This window comes from Panthera onca, chromosome B1 (assembly GCF_046562875.1).
Source record: "Panthera onca isolate mPanOnc1 chromosome B1, mPanOnc1 haplotype 2, whole genome shotgun sequence".
Lineage (NCBI taxonomy): Eukaryota > Metazoa > Chordata > Mammalia > Carnivora > Felidae > Panthera > Panthera onca.
This window is the reverse complement of record NC_138342.1, coordinates 153,044,705-153,064,595: the sequence shown is the minus strand read 5'-3', so window position 1 is coordinate 153,064,595 and position 19,891 is coordinate 153,044,705. Positions and strand designations below refer to the sequence as shown.

General features: G+C 44.6%; 1 long non-coding RNA gene across 1 annotated transcript in view; it reads left to right on the top strand.

Annotated features, from left to right (window-relative positions):
* The window catches only part of LOC144616121 (uncharacterized), a 48,335-nt gene extending 43,872 nt beyond the window's left edge, over positions 1-4,463 (top strand). Inside the window, exon 4 of the long non-coding RNA XR_013555081.2 lies at positions 695-4,463. This is a non-coding gene — a long non-coding RNA (uncharacterized LOC144616121). The remainder of the gene's footprint in view (positions 1-694) is intronic.
* Positions 4,464-19,891: the final 15,428 nt, after the last annotated feature.

Genomic DNA, 19,891 nt, shown 5'->3' with positions numbered 1-19,891 from the left:
GTGTGCACACACATGCAGGTATGCTCAGAGGCTGTCCAGTAGGCATTAAGCTGACATAATTGTAAGCAAACATGTAAAGCATGAGGCTGCCTCAGAGAAACAATAAGTAGGGTGCATTACTCCCTTCCCCTGACTCTCTCTAATCTGCCCTTTCCTGCCCATTTCCTGTCGTCCCTTGTGCTCTTCCTCTCTCATTTAGATAGTTTTTGTCCCCTTTGTCAGTGCACATGACAGTGACAATCACTTTCTTAAGCCCAATATTTTGATGTTGGTCATTTCATTCCCTGGCTTAGGAATTCACAGTGTCTGTCAACGACTTCTCATCCCAAATGACTTTCACCAAATGCAATAACCTGTCTCATTATTTTATTACTTTTCTGGTTTGGATTGATCATAGAGATCACCAGGCTCACCGTTGTGTTTTAGATATGGCAAAACTGAAACTTACAGAAGGCAAGCTACTAGGCAAGGAATGATGGGTACAAGAGCAGAATGCAGGTTCCCAGGCTGCCCCCCCCCACCAGTGCCCTTCCCCTGGCCTAACACAGGCAGCTTCTTGCCATGCCTGGCCTAGAATGGCTCTCACTCTCTGCCATGTCATAGGCATTGTGTTCAGAAACCTACTCCGAATTTACCCTGTGAGGCTTACATTTCTGAATCTGCCCTAACTCCAACCGTTCAACTCTTTTTACAGATCCTTGGAGAAATAACCCACTTATCTGGAAATCTCCTCACCTTTTAAGACCACACACAAAAGTAACAACAACAAAACCTATAGAAAGAAGACACAGAAGTTCTCAGGCCAACCAGGAAAGACATCTCAAAGTGTTTATAGGGAGGCTCCCATTCCATGGAAGTCTCCAAGAACTCATACTGTACAGGTCATGCTCAGGGTGACCTGTGGGAAACAGGCATCATTTTTCCTGGGGATACCTTATTGCATAAATGGTCACTAAATTTGTAAGTGCCCTAAAACCTCCCACACTCTCTTAGCCTCTCTGGCCATCTGCAAGAAAACAAAAATGCCAAGACTGCCTTCATCCCAGCTGGTCCTTGATGGGTGCTCTGAGCTACCTGGCCTTTATGAGCTGTTGGGAAAGGACATGAGTGGAGCCTGGATCTTGAAGAAAAGTGGGACCAAATGTCCAAGCCCGTACCCCCTGCCCCCAGCTGTACCCCTACTGACCACAAAACTCTGTGCAATCATGGAGGTTCTCTGAGCCTCAGTTTCCCCATTTGTAAAATGGGGCAGAGTTTCTCGCCTTGTGATATTCTTGCAAAGACTTAGCTGAGATCACTGTATGAAGGCATCTGGGACAGAGCCTATACATCACTGGCACTCAGTCAATGTTAGCCGAGTCTCAGTTCTCCTGTCCTCCACAAAGGGCTCTGCTCCATCATGGCTGATGTCACCTGCCACAGGCTACATTGGACTTACTCTGACACCCCTACATTCCTGGGACTCCAGTAATCCTAAATACTTTTTTCCTCTAAAGAAACTGCCCTGTTCCCCATGAGAGGAAACACAACATCTCTAAAGGGACTTTTTCTTCAGAATCAGCCAGCCTGAGAGAGCTTGGGGCTATACCTGATTTTTCTGGCCCTGGCATCTGGGACTCTATACCTGTCTCCTGCAGGGTCTCAGGTACCAATCAATGGCAAGAACCCAGCTAACAAAGGGTCAGCCGACATACCACAACAGGACCCTTCCACTCTGATGGGGAAGGTTTTAGTCAACAAAGGTTCTGTCTGTGCTGCTGCTGAATTGTCAGGCTTCATGATAGACACATTCCCTGGGTCTAGATTTATGGTTGCAACTCAATAATGCCAGCTTTGCAGCTGTGGCCTCAGAGGTGGCCAACCCCTTCCCAGAAAGGCAGGTTGTCATAACCCCAAAATAGGTATTGGACACTCTGCTTCAGCCCTGGTGAAGGAGCAAGGGATCTAGAACACTTCCACCCTCTATCCCCTCTTCATTTTGCCCTGAGCTCTGACCCTAATGGAAGACCTGCAGCCTCTGGGTCCCTGAAGCCATGTCAGGGCCTGAGCACCAGTGGGCCGGCCAGAGAAGAGTGGGCTCATGGGGCCGGACCTTGGCAACCTCTGAGAAGCCCCTACCAGCTCCCCCGCCACTTTTTGGGAAGGGCCAGGAGTTGGAAAATCACATGGTGTTCTGGAAGTGATTCCCTTGATATTTTCTGAGCTGTAAAGACAAGTCGGCTTCTGGGAAAGACTCCTGGGTCTGTAGGCCTAAAGTTCTCCAGAATGCTACCTTTTCAGGAGCAGAAAGAATGAGTGATACATTCCTGGGATGGATCGTAGCAGGTATGACCTATGGAACAGGACAAAAGCAAATGAACAGCACTTCATTAAGATCCCCTGAGTAGCTAAGAGTATGTGTAGGGTGGGGGAGGAGTCGAGGAATGAGGCCAACAGAGAAAATGCATTCGTGTCAAAGGACCGACTTCCTTTTTCAATCCAAAGGAATTCCATCTAAGCTCCAACCAGCCAGAGAACGGAAGCGTGTTGTGCTGGAGCAGTTTAGGCAGTGTCGGAATTAATCTTTTAAAAACTGTCTCGGATGGCTCGGCCACCTTGTGCGAGATTCGTAAACCGTGTGCAAAACTCAGACTTGTGCAGGCAACCAGAGAAGGTAAGAACCTGTCTTCTGCACGCAGGGCTTCCCCTGCCTGATTTGTGCTTTGTCTAACCCCAGGATCTCTCTTCTTCCCAGCGGCTCTTTTGAAAGCCTGGTGAAGGCAGGCGAGGCCAAATTGGCTACAGGGTAGAACCTGCTATTCTCCCTCTTGGTGAGCTGCTGAGCATCTATTTCAAATACCTCTAAAGGATGGACAGCCTGAGGGCTGAGTTCCCGAATGCTTTTGATGCTGGGCTCTTGAAGATTCTCTCTATGTCTGACTTTCAGAATGAAAGCAGATGCAGTAACCCCACCCAGGCACATTGCAGTCACTGGCTGGCAAGGGAGGAGGGGTATTAGCAAAAAGTAGTGCAAAGGTAGGGAGGTGGGATTTGGCACTAGGTAGAGCACGTAGAGTCGGTGGGAAGGAGGCATTGGCATAAAGCGAAGGTAGAAAATATTCACCCTCTGGGGATAGGTTACTCCGTATAGATGACCACAAATAAGGAACAGAAACATCTGGGTCAAATCCTTCCCAGAGTATGCCAGCTCCCTGCCAGGGTCTGTATTCAGGACCAAGGTGTAGGTGCTGATTTAGCTGAAGGTCCCTGTCATTCCCCCAGCCCCCAATCCCAGAGGTCACATGCTCATTGTCCCACTTAAGCCAAATTTTTTTCTTGCCTTAAGCCAACACATCCCCAAAACATATCCTATAAAAGTAGATTTCATAAAGAATATAAATATTTTGAATCAAGAAGAGGATGAAAACAAGTTATAAACATGTAACTGAAACATAAAAATACACATCAGTTCACTTACAGAACCAAACAGGGTTACATCGAATCATTTAAAGTGAAAGCAAAGGAAAACTCTTCTCGGGAGCTCTTAAATTTAGGAAAAGAATCACTGTAGCATGCTCACCTTGAACCAGGGATTGGATATTGTGGTTCTTGTACAAAGGAAAATCTGGGAGGGAGATGGAGGTCCGAGGTGAAGGAGGGAGGAAGATTGCATAGTTGTGAAACAGTGGCTTCTCATCAAGGTGAACAAGTGCGTCCTCTGATAAAATAGCATTTGATTTTTTTTTCTGTTCATTTCTGTTCACGGTATTTTTCTCTGTCCACCAAACATGTCATACACTGACACATATATACAGTACACACACACATGCGAGCGCTAAACACCTGAATTACACAGCCATACTTGAAAACGCCCCCTCCCCACTCGTTCTGCGCAAAGTTCCTATTTGCTTTTGCTACATCCTGACCCGTTTCTTGTCAAAACTCCTGTTTCGGATTGTTTCTTTAGCAAAAGGGATTGGGAGGGGGTGGGGGGGGCGGGGAGGGGGGCCTTCCAGGAAAGCACCGGAAATGGTTCTATTCTCTCACTGAATTTCTGTGGCAATGCCTCGCATTTTGGTTAGGGGCTCACTAGTTTTTAAGAGATAGGAAACAACTGCCTCTTTTTTTTTTTTAAGCTTTCTTGAGGTAAACATTATTTGCTAACACCTTAGGCAGGAGACACGTTTTATAGTGCTGTTGAGAAACTTTGCAAAAAGGAGGAAACACCACCAAAGTGTAACATCGATGCTTAAGAACATTTAGAAAGCAAGTCCCCGTTTTAACTCATTTCCCCTTCCTCTCATTATGCCAACTCCTTCTAGTAACATATAGAGCAGAACAAAGCTGATTAATTGTCTATATCATACTGGGCATCCCTTATCCCAACCCACGGTAAACCTCTCTTGCTCACATACTAAAAATTGTGAGTCAACTGAAAAATTAAAATAGAGATGAACACCCTTTACATTTTTTCATCCTTTCTATCTGCCTCAAGCATATATATATATATATATATATATATATATATATATATATATACATATATATGATAGTTTACATTAATACAGGAAATAGCAGAGGTTTTTAGTTACATTTTATACAGAATCGCTGCATCTTATCCTTATTTTCTATGCTCTCTCTCTTTTTGGATAAACAATTGGCTATAACAATCTATAGTAAGGCTTCACAGAAAGAATTCTGCATGTTTTGTTTTTCTCTAAGAACCAAGGTTTGTAAAATGAGGTTTGATTCTAGCACCTTATGCAGTATTAGTGATGTTGTTCCCTTGGGAGAAATTAGCAGTACCCAACACCTCAGGTGAATCTCTATCGGTTACGCAGTTCTCAAAGGCATTGCCAAAGGGAGGACGCTCGACAAGGCGGAGATGCAGAAGCAAGTGGGGACAAAACAAAACCCCAGGATTAAAGTCTTAGCATCATACAAATAAAACCTTAAGACCGTGTCAAGTTGCTGTCTCCAAATTAATAATGACTTAGTGTTTCAGGGCCACCAATGAATCCCTTTAGGTTATCCTTCCCCATGAGGTAAGGAAATATACTATGATGTCCATTTTAAATGGGGAGACTGAGTCTGGGAGACCATACACAGGTCACAGAGGAAACTGTCTGGGTAAGAAACAGGGTGGGGGGATGCCCAGCCTCTCGCCTCTTACTACCAGACTGTACCTTGTCACCTCTAATTGGTGACTTGAGATTTTGGAAAAGCAGCTTATTGGCCACTGATGAGGAAGCAAAACAAACAAACAGTTTTTGTTTTTGTTTTTTTTTAAATATCAGCACCAAAGGAAGTTCAAAAGAAGCTGCTCTTTGCTCCCTTATCAAACATCCCATATTACGGAGACAGCAACTTTCACAAGAAGGGAAAAGAAAATTAGTCACAGGAGTAGCCCATCTCTTTTGTGGGTGCCCTTCCCCAAAGTCAAACGCTCCACAGCGCTTAGTTTCAGTTGAGTAGCATCGATTTTTGCAGAGGAATGATCAACTCCCACCAAAGCTGCATCAGAACCTCAATTATATAATTATATAACTATAGTGATATCTCTATCTCTATATCTATTTATATATGTATACATTAAAGTCTTTTACTGCACTGGCACGGGATACCAAGGTAACGTACTGGCATTGCTGTTTGCTGCAAGTGGCCGCCTTGACTGGAGTTACACGAGAGAGAAGCACCACGAGAAAAGGCACCACAAGGTTTCAAGAAGTTAAATTGTTTGTTGTCACCGCCCTGATCTCGCCATGGTGGGGAAACAGAAAAGTCTTTCATCTTTAGCAAGGGCCCTGGAACGACCGATTCGAAGATTATCCCAATCCACATACATCCAACTCAACTCAACAGGGAGAGAGGGAAGAAAAGAGCCGGATGTGGTTGGTTTTACTGCTATTTCTTTTTGGCTACTGGAAAAAGGAAAGCATTTTCATTTTTAAAAAGAAAAGGCAGTGGGGGTGGGGGAGGGTGGGGACTCAGACACTGGAAACCAAGCCATCCTAAAAAAGGCAGAATAAGAACAAAAGTCTTGTGCTAAGGAAAGTCCTACATGGAAAATCTGTCTTTCTAATATGATTCCTTGGTGGCAATGCATTAGGGAAAAAAAGAGAGAGAGAGAGAGAGAATGATGGAATTACATCCATAGGCACCATTAGCCACAAATAGCACCGGGTCTAGATTGATGAGGACACATAGATGTCCACATCTGTCCACAAAGCTGAGAACCAGGAGTGTTGGCTTAGAATCAGCATTACTTCATTCTTATAGTCTGGCCAAGAAAATGGGAGGTCGTTGGCCATTCGGAGCACCAAGAATCATGTGTGCCACTGATGAACCAGAAAAAAAGAGGGGGCAGTCAAGGACTGCAGAGTGGATGTTAAATGGCATTTTTATTTTTATTAGGTACTTGCCAGCCTTGAAATATCCCCTCCTATTTCTCATTCTAGGTGGGGGAATACACTCCACACGGGAACAGAGAACCTATAATTTTTGCAGAAAGTCTCAATGGGTGAGTGGTACAGAGTTCTCCTCACCAGCCATTTTCCTTCCTTTGCTTCTGGTCTGTGTCCAAAAAAGGGAAGTCAGCCAGCCATGCTGGTGTGATCTACAAGGCTCCTAGGACTTGCTGTCTAAGCCCATGGTGACCGGATGGGGAGGCCTGAGATCAGGATCGAAATGGCTTACTGCAGGGACCCCTCTTCCCAAACTCTGGTGAATGCTCCCACTGAACACAGAAGGCTGGTTGGGGGCAGGGGTGGTGGTGGTGGTTCTGATACATCTCTGTGGCATCCTTATTTAAATTGAATTATAGCTTTTCTTTCTGGTTTCTCGAGCTAGGGGGTTTAGCTTAAGTTATTTATTTACTTATTTTGAATTGTGATGCTTATCTATACTGAAAATAATACTCCCATTTCAGCACAAAGAAAAATAAATCATTCCTACCACCTTCTAGCAATCTAACTAATTTTTCCAAACCTACTTTTGGGGTGTGGACAACAGGGGCAAACAAAAGACTTCTGCCAGAGGAGTCCCCCATTTGCAAAGGATCTCTTCTAGAACCTTCCTGGGACAGAGGAAAATCACCAGGTTACACCACCTGCCTTGGCCCCTTCCCCCACGTCTCCTTTTTTGCTGTTTCCAATCATGTTTGCCATAACAGACCTGGGTGTTTGGGGTCTCTGCCCATGATTTTAGGAGAATGCTCTTGGTCCATTTATTTCTAACAAGGGTTCCCAGAACTTCCTCCTAGACAGGACATGTATCACTGGCCTCCAAGCCCCTGCCTCTCCATTGACCTAAGGTGACTGGTGTCCTGGCCACAGTCCCAGCAAACACAGTAGGTGGAGTCTAGATGAGAAAGTGCAATTCTGAGCTGCTAGGACAGGGAAGGTGGGCCCTCACAGCCTTCCTCTTTAGCTCCTCCTGCTGCTGCTGGCCAGCAGAGATGGCAGAAAGAAGGGAAATCCAAATCTGTCATTATACCCTGTGGAAGGCACAACCTGTTGCTGACCAGGCAACCAGAAGCATTGGTTTGTGGCCCTAGAGAAGGGAAATATTGACAGGCTTAGCTCAGAGCTGCCTCTTCCGAAGGTCTTCCCTATTTTCAAAGTCAAGCACTCCCTCCACTGGACCCCTACAGCATTTACTTTGTGCCTCTATGTTTTTATCATATTCTGCCTTCCACTACACTAGAGTTCTTTGAGTTTCTAGCCGAGTCATAGTGGTCAGAGTGTGTTAGAGCTGAAAGAAACATTTTGGAAACAAATTGATGACTAGAGAGCCTACATAATTGATCCAAGGTTACACAGTGTTGGGCCAGAGCTCAGATTTAGTAGTTTCTGACGGGGAGTCTTCATACTGTTCTGTTAGGACAATGGAGATGTCGTTCTTAGCATCTGTACCTTCCAAATTTTCATTCAATATTTTTCCTCCCTTATTGCATCACCCATGGGTAAGGACTGTGTTTTGCATGTATTAGGTTTCAGTTAAATGAAATTAAATCACATTTTTTAGAATAAGAGCTTTTTTTTCCCTATCCAAGGGGTACATTAATTACGTAGCACATGTCAGCAGTCAAATGCTGATGGGCTCTCACTGATCTGTAACACAGATCTCTTTGCATAAGCCATACTGTGTAGGTCAAGTGTGATGAAGGGCAAGAGTCCCTCCTAGGTCTCCACCCACTTTCTTTGGCTAAGCCACTTTCAAATAGTCCTTTCTCTGGAAAGAAGGGACTAGAAATAGGCTCATTTTTATTCCCTTAGGTTGAAACTTTGGTCAACAGCAGGTGGCCATAAACCTATGTGTTTGGGAAGCTCAGCTGGTAGACCTAATCCTTAACCTACAGTTCACTCTAAATTATTTTTAACACCACCAAAGAGTCAAGGAAGACATAGTCTAGGCTTTGGAAGCTATATTCCACTCACACAGCTGCTGCTCAGAACAGAAGAAAAGGGAAAAGGAAAAATTTGCAGCCAGATACAAGGGTGAGTCTCATGTGGGTGAGAGAAAACTCCCCATCTCGTTGAAATGGACAGAGAGGGACTAGGGTACACAGCATCAGCCTGGAATTGACAAGTTCCAGAACTTTCTTGTTATGGATGCATCCCAGATCATTTGCTCAGTGGGGGGAAATAACTGGAATGTCAGAATTAATGGTGTTTCATACAAACCAGTTTTTCAGACATGGCTAATGCTCAGAGTAAATAGAAGCAATGAAAGAATATTTTGTTAGCCTTTTAGGAAAAATGGCAAATTGTATGCACTCAAGCTGTTGAATTACCTGAGAATTTGAATAGTTCTGCTCCATAGTCAGTTAGCAGTATCACCATCTTTATTGGGTTAAAATCGGAGGAATGACTAGTAGAAAAATATCCAAGAAAGACTAAACAAATGTGAAAACATCCTGAAAAATAATCATCATTTTGAGAAGAGAGATTCAATTGCAGCCTTCTGACCACTGAAGGCTGTGTCACCTAACCAGGCAGGCGGGTTGAGAGAGCCAGTGACCAGGTGAGCACAGGAGCAGACCCAAAACATTACTGCAGGGTGAAGTCAGTGAGGCCAGAGCCACGATTCTGTGGTCTGTTCTCAGGCAGACACAGACTTAGAAAATGCTGCAAAGTCTGCCCAGCTGCAGGGAGAAAACTGTATTTGCTTTGAACGGCAAACCCACAGACATCAAGACATGACAGAGACTTGAGGGCATTCTGTTTCTCTTTCTTTCTCTCTTTTCCCTTTCTCTTTTTGCCCTCTCCACTTCACTTCCTTCCTTCCTTCCTTCCTTCCTTCCTTCCTTCCTTCCCTGCTTGTATATTTTCCTCTGTAACAAATCTGTAATTTTTTTAAGTAAAGGAAAAGAGTCACATAGGAAGGCAGGGTTGCACCATTAGCCCCTCCGGAATTCTGTCTCATCTTCCTATTTCCTACCTCAAAATTTCTCTCCTTGTTGGAGCCCATTTTCAGTAACACCAATAGAAAAGTAGGTTTCTTGGAAACATGTCTTGTCACAAAAAAGTCCGTGTAGGAATAAAGATAATGGAACTGTTATACACTGAAGAATGACTTGGGGATAAGAGGACATCGATAGGGAAGGATGTCACATATGCTCCTGGAATGGCATTTTGCCCAGCTGGCTGTGTGCCGTACCACCAGATGTGCATCTGTGACATGTTATGGGAAGGGACCCCAAAAGCTGTTCCTATGGGTGGGCTTGAAAAGATTTCTAGGGGTTTTGTCCAGACCCTGTGGTTTTCTCCTACTTAACACAAGGCCTTCTGGATAGCAGCGGCTGTCTTACCTGAACCTGTCCAGATTCCAAACATTCTTAGAATATGTCTCACATCACTGCAGGTGGCTTCTCTCGCCCTTCCAGTCAAAGGAGGGACCTCAGCATGGGATGCGAGTCAGGAAAGAAGGCCTGTAACTCAAAGTACTGTATTGCATTAGTACCTTTCCCCTCTAGGTAACCTCAAATGCTCTTTTCCCTTCACCCAGCATAAGCAAATATCCTGGCACCTTGGGTCATGTGGATTCTGTCACAAGGGCAGGAGGGAATTTGAGTGGCTTTTTCACAACGAGTGTACCTATGTCTTCCCTCTGACAGACTCCAGGCGTGTTGTGGCCATCCAGGCCTACAAAGTGATTGCTCCAAAATGTCTCCCCTCTATTAAAGTCACCACAAGGGGATGTCACACTCCCCAAGTCTCCAGCAGGGAGGAGGCTGCTTCACTAGGCTATCTTCCCATCATCTGAAGACATGGCTACTGTAGGGCCAGACCCATCAGGTTTGGGTTTCATGGGCCAGAAATCTGGCAGCCTAAGGACATCTAATGCTGACCAGGGTCCAGGCAGTAACTTCCACCTTGCTTCTTTTGGTATGCTTCCCTCTCTTCACCTGCTCTGGGGAGGGCTGTGCCAATGGGTCAGAGTTATTTGGTGTGATCTGAACTCCAAAATGTGGGGAGCTATCAAGAAAGCTACTGCCTGGAATCTATAGGTTGCTCTATGGACCTGCTGAGAATTCTGGGAGCAACTGGAGAGTCTCAAAAGCCCAGCACAACCCCTGTTGGCCTCCTGTACTGGGTGGAGGAGAAGAAGGTGCATCTCAGCCCAGGGGGGTCTTCATGGCCCCACACCCTGGAGAAAGAAAAACCCATCTAGGCTAGGTCTATTTCAAGTCCGGCAAGAGCCCTGAACATCAAGATACTCTGCTTCATCAACTTTTTAAGTCCTTTTAAGGAAAAGATACATATATATCTATACACACACATATGTATGTGTGTGTGTATAGTATACCTATATAGACATATATGTGCCCAATATTGGCATGTTTATGTATCTAGCAGTGATCAGTAAGCTTAGAATGCAGTTATGTGATCATGTACTTCAACTGGGCTCCTTTTAGTTATGCACAATTTGCAGTAATCTCAGAATCTCAGATCACTTCATAATTTATGTGATTTCCAGTGTACTCTCTCTCTCTCTGTCTCTGGCATTTCATAATCACTATAATTTCAAGCAAATAAAAATAAAGCCCTCAAAAATAAGGAGGTACCATAGGTTAGCCTCCATGTTGAAACTGGAGGGGACCCTACCACAGTGTGACCCATCACATTGCACAGGGCTTTTTGCTACGTTGATGTGCTAAATGCCCTAGATAGCCCAGGGGCTGTGAAAAGTGTATGTTCACTTGGAGGCCAATATTAGTCTCATAAGTTATCAGTGGGTGTCCCCAAATGCTGAAGGAACAGTCACCCTTTCCTGCCATTCTTTCATAAGTCTCCCTCAGAACCCTTTTAAAGAGCCACACCTTTTAAAGGCATATATATGTATGTAAATGAAGAAAGAAATGTAGCCTGTCCTTGACCTCAAGCAGGCTGGGCCAGTTGAGAAGCTGGGGCCATGGCTCAGATGAGGGGAGAATGACATATTTGGTGGAAGCATGCAGCAGCAGTGGGGTCAAGGAGAGGGAAAAGGCTAAAGGGGTTGAGTTTGGACAAACAGCCAACCTGAAGCAGTACGCATATGAGAACCTGCCTTAGGGAAGGAAGGCCTTTTGGAATGAACACCAGAGGTGGGAGCTGTCTTGGACACAGTCTGGAGAAGGGCAGAGAAGCGGCTGAGAAGCACAGCGTGATGTGGGGCCAGGCAGTACCAAAGCTGAAGACATCCCTTCCTTGGGTCCTGGGTTGGAAGGAAAAGGGCTCCGTACTACCTTGGGTTCCTATGCAAACTCACATAGGGCCTCCCAAGTCCTGTGTCCAAGGTGGAGAGAACCACTGTGGACCATAGAGTCCCACATCTTTTCAAACCAAATAACCTTCCCTTTCTCCTTGTCCCTTCTGCCTTTTGAAAGGAAAAGAAAGTAATCCTTTTCTTTCCCTAAAGACGGGCATCATATAATCATTTTCAAAATAACAAATGGTTTCACTCTGGTCCTAAAACCCAGAGGAAGCCCCCACTGAGCTCTGAGGATGTTCTTTCTGTGGCACGGAGATTTCTGGGGGATGGGGAGACAGCCCTAGTAATACTGACAGAACATTCCCAAAACTAAGCTCTGGCGCACTTCCAGGAAGCTTCACCTTGGGGCTGGAGTTCCAACCTGTTTAGTTCAATAGGTGTTTGACTTTTCGTAGAAACTAGATAACTTTGGGCACAGCACTCAACAAGTCATTTGAGATGTGCTATGTTTTAGAATATTTAAGAATCCAGACTTGATTCCTTGAGTGTGTTTGGGAAGGGAAGAACTTTGCACATGGATAAACAGATGAGAAATTTTAGAAGACTTTTGATAGCTAAGCAACTGAAAACTCCTCCCCCCACCACCATGGGAAAAAAAAAGTTTTTTAAAGACAAGTCACATGTTTTGATTTGTTTTCTAGTAAAGACCCTTGTCTTTGGAAGCCAAGACTTCCCAGCAAACAACAGTATACCAGACTCTCCAAGGACACAAACCAACCAAAACATATCCAGCTATTGTTCCAGCACAGCATAAGCAAACTGTTCTCTGGGTCTGGAGAGAGAAGATGAAGGCTATGGGAATACTGAGGCTGAGCAGGAGAAATGATTGAAATAATAGAGCCGTATCTGCTGGTCACAGGATGCGCTCACTGAGATTTGCCTTCATTTTCCCCCAAAGGGAGGAAATCAACCAATATTAGTTTGCTTCTCAGAATAGCATTCTCTGATGGAAGCCAAAAGGTTTAAAGCCCTTCCTTCTTGCCCAAATATTTGGGAAGGAAAGAAGAGTAGCCTTTCTGGGTGGAAAGACAGAGAACATCTTTCTTGACCCACATAGAGATAACTCTGTTATTCTGTCCTCTTGTAATCATTTAAAAATATCTATTAATCAAAAAAGAGGAGAGGAGCTAGATCACCTTCCCCTTCAATTGAAGGAGCTCAATTGAAGTTTAAAAGGATTTTAAATAGGAAGCAAACTTGATAACCATAATACTTTTATCCTCAAAGTGCTTTACCAAGACATTAATTACCTTATCCTCACAACACCCCTGTGAGGTAAGTAAGCAATACTCTTCCCATTTTACAGAAAGAGAAATTGGCCCCAAGAGTGCCTTGACCTAGGTCCACAGAAGGATAGAGTCCTGGATATTTTACTTCTAGTGACATGATCTGTTCATGAGAACGTGCCTTTCTTTTCTTGAGATGCTTTCTCTGACCCTTCCATAAAACAATAATGCTTAAATATGTCACTCAGTAAAATCGATTTCCTCTGTTTGAATAGAATATGCTTTGCTATTTCTGCCCCCAGAGTGTGTAGGAAGTAACAATTAGACTGTTGCAAATATTTTCTTTCCACATACTTCCGGAAGCCTTCCTCTTCTTTATCACTCTTCCTACCCAACTACTGAGTCATTTTGTTCTCTGTGGTTCCACGTGTCCATCTTCAAAGTCCTCATTCATAAATGCTATACAGTTCATTTGCCATCCATCCCAGTCAAAAGAGGAATGCCGATGAGAACAGGGAATCAATCGGAGGTCTCATTTATTCCTTCCTTCAGGTAACCATCAGAAATACCTTGTGGAAACAAATAATCCCAGCAGAATTTGGCCTGTCCACAGAATGGTCAGATACAAAATCAAACAGAAGTCATTACTGAATTCCAAACTATGGTCTGGTCCCTTGTGCTATCAAAACAATAATATTAGTCTTGGAGAACAGAGTCAGAGCAGGTGGGAAAGGAGTTCTTGTCGGGGATCCACAGCCAAAGAGCAGGAGGATTTGCAGCAACAACTAGAACCTGCTTGGGTGAACTATCTGTTCCTTTGGGATAGTCTCAGAAGGTGCATTTTTTTATATAGAATTTTTATATTGAAATATGCCTGAACTCCAAGGGCCAGAGCCAGGTTGACTGATTGAGAACAGGTGAAACTTCTAGAATTCTCCTCTCCAAGAAGGTTCCAAGAGCCAATAGAAAATCAGTGTTGCAGCTGGTCCTCCTGAAGTGCTAGTGTTATTCTCCACTGCTCCCACCTGCCCTCACTCTAGTTGAGTCCTAAGAACATGGAGGTTCTTAGCATGGGTCTATTTTCTTGTTCAAAGGGTATCTTGGTAGTTGAATTGATAACAGTCAAACCATAGTAAAGAGAAAAAAAAGAAAAAAGGAAAGAAAAAGAAACTCAACTAAATTTTCCAATTCAAATGTTGAGGAAAAAAATACCCTGATTTGGATAAAAATCAATAGTGATATTCCCCAGCCCCTGTTTGTCTCTGAATCTTTGCCTGCAGGCTGCACTCAAAGCACACCAGGGAATGATTAAAACCCACCATTGGGACACACATTTTGGCTGATGGATGTTTTTTAAAAAACAAAGTTTGTTACTTTACTCTGCAGAGAGGCAAAGACAAGGTGAGTCCATTTGATGAGGTGAGCCTCAAGGTTGAAAAAGATTGTGAGAAAGAACAAAAGTGAGGGATATTTCCCAAAGAGCTTTCACCCACCTTAAAAACCATCCAAATACTCCCCATGCACCTATTCTCTTGTCTTCCCAAAGCTCAATGAATATCAGTGTTCAAATTGATCCCTCCATATATTCTCTGATACTTTAGGAAAAATTAACATCAGGACATTTGGTTTAGAACTACAAGTGGCTGGCTTGAGCTAGGTGACCCCTGGTCACCTGACCAGAGTACCATTGTGCTGGGTTCACAGTGCTGTGAAGTGTCTAAGAACTATACGTGTGTGAGACTTCTCCCTATCCAGCAGTACTGCTCATCCTGTGGGCTTCCAGGTTCTACTTCCTAAGTAACGAGGTCACCACTATTCCTTATATGATGCCTTCGCTACAGGCAATAATGACTGAATCCTCACAGCATCCCTGAGCAGGAGAGAAAGAAGAGGTTGGCTTTCTCTCTCTCCACTTTACAGATGGAGAAACCAAGGCACCGAGAGGTGAAGTGAGTTATCCATGATCACAGTGGGGACCCTGAATCAGCCTGTGATATTTCCTGATCTTTCTGGGTCTAAAGAAAAGCTTCTAGGAGGCCTACAGCTGAAACAAATCTCCTAAACCCACTCTAGCCTGAGGATCCCAGAGCCATGTTGGGGATAGAGAAACAGACCAAAGGAGTTCATCGAATTGGTGACCAGTTGTCTATATTCACCATGACATACGGCCAAAGGCTGCTTCTAGAGAGATGTTCACTGGGTTACCAATTGGCACTATACCCAAAGGAAATTATTTTTATTGTCCTCCTTGGTAGACTTGTCCTCCTTAAGGATGGACTTTAGGAGTAGTCCTTCCTGGATGAGCATGGGTGCGCTGACTGACTTCAGTTTGTGTTGTGGGGTCTTGTGATTCATGTTAAGGATTGGCAGGGGCAGGCGTCTCCTATCTGGGCTTGCATATTGTTCTGCATGGGATGGGGCAGGCCAGGGCATATGCCCTTTAGGTCCTGCCTGCTCATTTCCAATTTGGTCTATTCTTAGCCCTTGACACAAGGTGTTGGCCATGTGCAGGGGGAACTCCTACGGTTGTCCGTCTGCTGCCCTCAGGAGCTGCCATTAATAGCACTCCCAACCTTTGGCTCCAGTACATACCAGCCATGTCCTGCCAGTCACTGCAAGGAAAGGTAGAGGGAGTGAGAAGGCACAGCTTCTTTCCAGGAGGTGGAGAAGAAGCAGATGGTGCCCGAGAGAGTCAAGTAAGGCAGACAGAACCAGGCAGGCAAAGAAATAAAGCTGCAGGCAGATCAAGGCAGTGCCCTTGTCTTTTGATATTTGGCCAATAGCACAAGATGCGGTGTTTTAAGCAAGAAACAGAATGTTTAAAATAGCTAAAGATGGATGAGAAAGAGGCTTGTGTTGTCATTGCAGGAATGAATCTTTTTCCCCAGTGAGGGGCTTCAGAAAAAAATCTCTGAGAGGGCAGAGTTGCCTCTTTACAAGTTTTGCAATTGGGACAGACACACATTGATTTAAGATGCTCTGGGGGCAGCCCTCATACAAACTTATGGTTTTATAGCCTGTGATAGGTCAACCACTGCAATTTCCATGTCCAGGAGGTTGACCTGCAGATGAGAACGGAATGTTACCTATAACTGTGGCCAGTTTTAGATGAAGGGATAATGCTACAGACTTTAACCTTGAAGAACTTCCCATTTTATTCACCTCATTGACACCTGGACTTTAATAAGAGAAGCTGATGTTGACTTAAATTCACAAGTATCATAGGATACTTGTGTGTGCTTCATAAGGAGAGCTGCCCGACAGAATCTAGTAATCAATAAATGTTTGAGAATGAAATGAACAGAACTGCTACCTGTAAGGCTGATCCAGCCACTGGGATGAGTCTGTCTACGCATCTGTGTCCTTCTCTTTCATCATGCAGGATCTTTCCCAGGACTCCTGTGAGCTCTTCAAGACTTTCCTGGCAGTTTTCTAAGTATACACTAGGAACATCACTTGGAATCTAAGTGAAATTAATTGCAATGAGCTCTCTTTGCATTCTCCAAATTTATATGCCCCCCCACCAAATCTGGCAGTGTTATTTTAACATTTTTTGGTTTAGCAAAGAAATAACAGATTTTAGCTTTTTGATAAGACAATCAAATGAGTGTGCACAAGGAATGCACCCACATCCAGGCCACCACCTGAAGGTGCTGTCATCACACACAAGAGGGCTGAAATGGCTCACTTTGAATAATGAGGCACTTTCCTTGGAAAAGAAAATGCCATCTTGTATACTAAGCAAATGTTAGGTGGCCCTGTTCACCCCACTGGAGAAGCTGGGAGCCAGAAGGTGTGGATACTGTAGGTAGAATATACCCCAGGCCCATTCTCCTTTGGGATCTGACATCCTTTTCTCTAGACCAAAGGCTCTAAGCCTGCATGCTACTGTCCTTTCCTTGCATCTGTTCCCAGGTAATGGAGAAAATTTTGCTACAGTCTAGGGGCATCAGGGCTTGGGGCTTATTATAGATCCCTCCATCCCCAGGAGCAGAGTAGACAAGGAAAGGGGAGGTATGCTCTATCAGGCACATAAACACAGGGAAAGAAGTTTCTGTGTATACAGAGGAGCGGGACCATGTCCATTAAGAGGTCCTCCAAACAAGATCAGCATCAGAAACCTCTGCTTCTGCCACTATGACTGTGTGGGAGGGGGTAAAAGTAGAGGGAGACTTGAGAAAATGATCTCATTTGGTGTTTTTTAAAAACCTGTAAATTTTTCTAGGAATAAGGCTCCAATTGGGTGGCATAGGGTCTGTTGCCTATGGCATGAGATGCCACAAGGCCAATAGAATCATCCTCATGACCATGGTCCAGACAGGTATATTTGTACTCTTTTAAGCCATTCTTAGACTCAGAGGGGCCATGGCTATGAAGGTGATGGTAAGTTAGGCCACCAGGGCCATAGAGTATTTATTGACTGAATTTGTGCCTGGGGAGGTAGAGTGAGGGGGATCTGGCAGGAGTGGGGAAGCCCCTGGGGCCATAAGGAAGTGTCCTCCTCGACTGGAAAGGGACATGTTGGCAGCATGTGCCATTAAGAGAGATGGTGCCTGTTCCCCATAGCACCCCTGCCCAACTTGTTCAGAACAAGGTGAACCTTTTGGAGAGAGTGGAGAGGTGTGTTTGAGATAGGAGAAACTTTGGGGGGTGAGTGAGGCCAGTGGGGGCTCATCTGATAAATTAAACCCTCTTAGCTCCCCTCCTCATGGTCTAAAGAGACATGACATTCCTACTTGGGATGTCACAGGTTTGTGGCAATGAGCTCAGGGACATCACCTCAATATTATCTGAGGAGAACGAGGTTTCTTTTCATTCCGAGGCCCAGAGAAAAGGCACACTCCCTGAGCAAGGGAGAAACAGAACTTGCAGAAAGGATGCTAACAAATAGCCAGATTTTAGAGATAGTACATATTTCTGAGAATGAAGAGCCAAAGTTCTATGGGGGGTTGTGGGCAGATTTGATGGGGGGAGTGGCAGTAAGTAAAGAAAGGAGATTACCTTCCTATTTTATTCTACAGCTGCTTGTACAGTGTGCTCATCTCCCACCAGAACTAAATATAGAGAGTTAATTAGTCTTCATCAAGCACTCTGCTGGGGGGCAGCTGGGGCAGCATAGCCCTTAAGAGGTTTGCCAGGCGCTCAGGCAAATGGCAGACTAAAAGCAGGTTCCCAGTGTGGGATGAGGCCACCACTGCTCACTGAGTGATTCTGCCACAGAGCAGCCTGAAGGGTCTGGGTTTTCAGAACCAATGTCTTCCGGGTAAGGAGACAGACCTCCCAGGGGTGGCTCTGAGCAGGGGAATGTGTGCATTCCGCCAGCCACCAGCAGCCCCAGAAGCAACTGGAGGCGGGGAGAAGACCCAAGGGGACCTGCTGGTTGGGACTAGTGGCCAGAGGGTGTCCAGGGGATTGGAAAACTTAAGGACCTGCTATTGGCTGATGGTACTGAGAAGGCAAATGAAAACTCTCCTCTGTTCATTCTCTTCATGTGTCCCTGCCCCTCTCCCATGTTTTCTACTTCTTTCCAGACTTTTCTTCCTTCTTCTGTCCCTATGCCAAGACAGATTTCCCTGCTACTGCTCATAATGCATATTTTCATTTTCATCATTAGGAAAGTAACCGGCATGATGGAGAGGTGGGGAGTAACATTTCACGGGATAAGTGTGCTCTCCTGCCTGAGTCTTGTGGAGCCCAGTCCAATAGAGATGGAAAGAAAGGATTTCTGAAATGCCCCGTGGTCTTCTCATTTGCTCCCAGTGGCTAAGACCCCAGAGGACCCTCCCTGAGTTGGAAGTTGTCACCCCAACTTTTGGCGCTCCAGGTCCACAAATGTTGGTAATTTTCTCATTTGCATGTAAACATAAATACACACACACACACACACACACACACGCAAACACACTCATGTGCGCACATGCTAAATGTGGAGTAGTAGAATACAGGTGGCAAATTAAAGCCTGTGACTGTATCAAAACGAAACAGAAAGAGAAAGGACAGGCAAACAAGCCAAAGTGGCAGAGGTCCCAAAGGGATGCACGGGGGACAATGTCTAGGATTGCTCCAGTGATGGATGTCTATAGGGCTCTAGGCACACACGGCCCCAGAGCCTAGGCAGACAAGAGTTAGGACTATAGCAAGCCAGGATGGGATGGCCCCTCTCAAATGGCCTCACCTCTTCCGGCCTCAGCAGAGTAAGCAGCAGATAAACCCTCGGCAGGGAAGCAGAATAAAAAGGAAAGCACCGCTGACCAGATTGGAATTCCCAATTAACTACTGAGTGGCCCATGGGCCTGTCCCTTGGATGGGCGGAGACAGTCCCGCATAGCTGGTCTTTGCCAAGGCCTGGGTGTGCTCTGTGCATCATGCTTCCTAGACGGATGGGCACGAGGGCCACAGGCTCTCTGCACCTCTCCTCCCTTCCTCCTTTCTGCCAGGAAGGACCTGAGGAGACAACCGAGTCAGGGAGAGGGACAGGACAGCGCTGCTAAGTTTAGTAATAATAAAGGAAATCAAAGGGACCTGAACAAAAAAAGGAGCATCCAGTTTACAACTGAAAGAAAATTTAAAACTTGTTCTTTTTTTTTCTTTTTTCTTTTTTTTTAAAACAGCTTTAGATAAATAATAAAGGGGGTGGAAAGGAGAAGCCTCTTTGAATAATAATTAAAAAAAAACCCCACAAACATAAAAAAATTCCTCAGGTTTTGAACTTCTTTTGAGAATAGTTCAATGTGAGGTCTTGCACCCTAAACAGTTATATCTGGAATTAAAAAAAAAAAAAAATTGCAGCTCCACACAACAAAGACAAACAGTATTTACCGAAAAATATTGTGTGTGTATATACACATATACATATATATATGTGTATATACACACACATACACAGAGTTGTTTATATATATATATATATATATATATATATATATATATAT